The sequence below is a fragment of the Microcaecilia unicolor genome, chromosome 9 (assembly GCF_901765095.1).
Source record: "Microcaecilia unicolor chromosome 9, aMicUni1.1, whole genome shotgun sequence".
Classification (NCBI taxonomy): domain Eukaryota; kingdom Metazoa; phylum Chordata; class Amphibia; order Gymnophiona; family Siphonopidae; genus Microcaecilia; species Microcaecilia unicolor.
This window is the reverse complement of record NC_044039.1, coordinates 10,922,690-10,927,568: the sequence shown is the minus strand read 5'-3', so window position 1 is coordinate 10,927,568 and position 4,879 is coordinate 10,922,690.

Sequence of the window (4,879 nt, the reverse complement as noted above, 5' to 3'; positions counted from 1 at the left end):
CCTGCGCTTTCCCACTCATGGCAGGCTCAATGCGGCTTACATGGGGCAATGGAGGGTTAAGTGACTCGCCCAGAGTCAGAAGGAGCTGCCTGTGCCTGAAGTGGGAATCGAACTCAGTTCCTCAGGACCAAAGTCCACCACCCTAACCACTAGGCCACTCCTCCACTGTTGCTACTATTTCAGATTCTACATGGAATGTTGCTATTCCACTAGCAACACTCCATGTAGAAGTCGACCCTTGCAGATCACTAATGTGGCCGCGCAGGCTTCTGCTTCTGTGAGTCTGACGTCCTGCACGTATGTGCAGGACGTCAGACTCACAGAAACAGAAGCCTGCGCAGCCTTCTACATGGAATGTTGCTAGTGGAATAGCAACATTCCATGTAGAATCTCCAATAGTAGCAACATTCCACGTAGAATCTCCAATAGTATCTATTTTATTTTTGTTACATTTGTACCCTGCGCTTTCCCACTCATGGCAGGCTCAATGCGGCTTACATGGGGCAATGGAGGGTTAAGTGACTTGCCCAGAGTCACAAGGAGCTGCCTGTGCCTGAAGTGGGAATCAAACTCAGTTCCTCAGTTCCCCAGGACCAAAGTCCACCACCCTAACCACTAGGCCACTCCTCTTGTATCCCAGAGAGGCAGTAATTCAAATACATGATCCTTTTACCTTTGCACTTCTGCAAACATTTTAGAAAGACGCCGCAAGACTTTTCTACAATGCCAGAGGAATTGATTACACCCTGACCCTGCATTGCTCCGTTTTGATCTCTACATTTATATGTAAAATGAGCCCTTTCGTACGTAATGTTGTTTTGCTTCACCATTACGTTTTACAGGGAAAATTGAACAGAGTAAACATCCGCACTGTAAACCCCGGGGCATAATAAGATAAATTCTATCATTCTTTTATGAGTAATCTTAGAGACATCTGGATACATGCAAGACTTTCATGTTACTAAACAAAAAAAATCTTTATTATGAAAGATAATATCCTAACAAAACTTCTCTGTCAGCATCCACCTGCAAATGAACATAAGTGCTACAGGTTATTTTTTAGGTCCAGAAAGATCTAGAAGGTCCATAGGTTCCTGGTTGTACAATAGCCCATTATTTGTTTTTATTTTAAGCTGGAAGCTTTATTAAACAAATCCGCAAACATACAACTTCAAACAGTAAACAGTAAGTACAGATCTACTGCAACAAACAGGTGCCCCATTATACAAAAGAAAAATTACAAATCAAAACACCCCAGGTCCCCACCCCTCTCCCTCCACATCACTCTCAATAACCATACAAAGCCAATGCCAACCCCAATTACACTACAGAAAGAAGCCCACATCTTTTCCCATTTAGTTATCATCTTCCGTTCAGAGGCCCAATAGCTTCTCAAGATCACAAATGTACCATAACAAATTGTACCATTTAAGTATATATATATATATATATATATATAGATAGTGCGTTTTTTCTAACAAAAAAGGTGCCGGTAGTCAAATTCCAGGCCACCTTTCAGAGGTGGAATAATCACTGAGAGACCCACCCCACAATAACCAGGCCCCCTGCAACCAGTCACAGATGTTATGACAGGCAGGCCTCACTGGCCTGTGGCCCCTGAACAGGACTCCAAGCAGTCTCCTCCCAGCATCCTGAGCAATCCAACCTCAAGCTCCTGGGACCCTTTCTCAGTCGGGGTGAGCTGGTTCTCAGTATGCAAATTGTATGCAGATTAGCATGTTATCCTTTCACGCTCATGGTGACCTGGTTCTCCAGAGGCAAAATTAAACAGGTCTTACCAACAGCATATTCAGGCAATTCTTTATTCCAGCCCCTGGGCACAGTTCTTCTAGCTTAAATACTTTATACATTTACATATCTTCACACTGAGCTTCCCCACACAGATTCCTGGGCTCAGCATTAACCTCAATACTTTGGGGACTTCTAACCCCAGGTTTTGCAGCCTGCTTCTCAGTACTGGGACACACAGCCCTACTTCTTCTTTGGACACCCAGTCCTTCCTTCCTTGGACACCCAGTCCTTTCTTTGAACACACAGTTCCTCTAAGTACTGAGGCTACACAGTCCAACACTAATGCTTTAGGGACTTCTTACCCCAGCCTGTTTTCTTCCTTGAACACACAGTCCACCACAAATCCATAGGGTTTAGCCAGTTCTTTCCAGGGGGATTCTCCTTCTTCAGCTACCAGCTCTCTTCTCCTTCTTTCACATCTCAGGTGGGGTATAAAGTGGTTAATTAGCTACACAGGACCCAGCCCATAACCTCCTACACCTGTAGCCATCCCAGGACTCTCCCCGGTCCTAGCAATCTCCACCTATTCTCCTACCCCAGATCTTTTCCCCTGGACATTTTAGGGGAACAGCGCCATCTAGTGGCCTGCCCTGGCTAGGACAGCCTCTTATTTATCACAATATATATATATACAGTGGTGGAAATAAGTATTTGATCCCTTGCTGATTTTGTAAGTTTGCCCACTGACAAAGACATGAGCAGCCCATAATTGAAGGGTAGGTTATTGGTAACAGTGAGAGATAGCACATCACAAATTAAATCCGGAAAATCACATTGTGGAAAGTATATGAATTTATTTGCATTCTGCAGAGGGAAATAAGTATTTGATCCCCCACCAACCAGTAAGAGATCTGGCCCCTACAGACCAGGTAGATGCTCCAAATCAACTCGTTACCTGCATGACAGACAGCTGTCGGCAATGGTCACCTGTATGAAAGACACCTGTCCACAGACTCAGTGAATCAGTCAGACTCTAACCTCTACAAAATGGCCAAGAGCAAGGAGCTGTCTAAGGATGTCAGGGACAAGATCATACACCTGCACAAGGCTGGAATGGGCTACAAAACCATCAGTAAGACGCTGGGCGAGAAGGAGACAACTGTTGGTGCCATAGTAAGAAAATGGAAGAAGTACAAAATGACTGTCAATCGACAAAGATCTGGGGCTCCACGCAAAATCTCACCTCGTGGGGTATCCTTGATCATGAGGAAGGTTAGAAATCAGCCTACAACTACAAGGGGGGAACTTGTCAATGATCTCAAGGCAGCTGGGACCACTGTCACCACGAAAACCATTGGTAACACATTACGACATAACGGATTGCAATCCTGCAGTGCCCGCAAGGTCCCCCTGCTCCGGAAGGCACATGTGACGGCCCGTCTGAAGTTTGCCAGTGAACACCTGGATGATGCCGAGAGTGATTGGGAGAAGGTGCTGTGGTCAGATGAGACAAAAATTGAGCTCTTTGGCATGAACTCAACTCGCCGTGTTTGGAGGAAGAGAAATGCTGCCTATGACCCAAAGAACACCGTCCCCACTGTCAAGCATGGAGGTGGAAATGTTATGTTTTGGGGGTGTTTCTCTGCTAAGGGCACAGGACTACTTCACCGCATCAATGGGAGAATGGATGGGGCCATGTACCGTACAATTCTGAGTGACAACCTCCTTCCCTCCGCCAGGGCCTTAAAAATGGGTCGTGGCTGGGTCTTCCAGCACGACAATGACCCAAAACATACAGCCAAGGCAACAAAGGAGTGGCTCAGGAAGAAGCACATTAGGGTCATGGAGTGGCCTAGCCAGTCACCAGACCTTAATCCCATTGAAAACTTATGGAGGGAGCTGAAGCTGCGAGTTGCCAAGCGACAGCCCAGAACTCTTAATGATTTAGAGATGATCTGCAAAGAGGAGTGGACCAAAATTCCTCCTGACATGTGTGCAAACTTCATCATCAACTACAGAAGACGTCTGACCGCTGTGCTTGCCAACAAGGGTTTTGCCACCAAGTATTAGGTCTTGTTTGCCAGAGGGATTAAATACTTATTTCCCTCTGCAGAATGCAAATAAATTCATATACTTTCCACAATGTGATTTTCCGGATTTAATTTGTGATGTGCTATCTCTCACTGTTACCAATAACCTACCCTTCAATTATGGGCTGCTCATGTCTTTGTCAGTGGGCAAACTTACAAAATCAGCAAGGGATCAAATACTTATTTCCACCACTGTATATATATATATATATATATATATATATATATATATATATATATATTTTGGGGGTTTGCCGGGTTCTTGAAGCCTGGATTGGCCGCTGTCGGAGACAGGATGCTGGGCTTGATGGACCCTTGGTCTTTTCCCAGTATGGCGGTGCTTATGTACTTGACACAAGGAATTGCTCAGTTTCCTTAGTTCAAAATAAGCTTTTCTCACAGGGTAAAAATTATTGTGACATGTTTTAAAATTTATATTTTATTAAAAATTATTCCAAATGATATGTGCTTTAAAGCAAAATGCATAGGGGGGGTGAATCTATAAACTGGCACCACATTGGTGTGCCAAAACTTTGTACGCCAATGTAAGTTATGAAAAAGGCTAGTGTAAATGTGCAAATCAATGCGCACAAGTAATAGTATTCCACAAGTCGTATACCTTGCTTGGCAACATGCCCGTGACCAGCTCATGCTCTGCCCTTGGTACCACCCCCTTCCAGTTGCATGCTATGTAAATTAGGTGCACTGTTTATAGAACAGCGCCTAGCATTTATCTGCGTTATGCAAATTATTGGTGCCAATCAACCTCAGAAGTGCTAGTTTGTAGAATGAGGGGGGTTAACATTTTTCTTTTATAATATATTGGTCTTAAAATAGCACCATGACTGTCAGCGGCACAATCGAAAGAGAAGGACGCCCATCTTCCTACACAAATCGGGAGATGGGCATCCTTCTCTCAGGGTCGCTCAAATCGGCATAATCGAAAGCCGATTTTGGGCGTCCTCAACTGCTTTCCATCATGAGGACGACCAAAGTTGACGGGGGGGGGGGAGGGGGTGTCGGCAGTGTACCGAAGG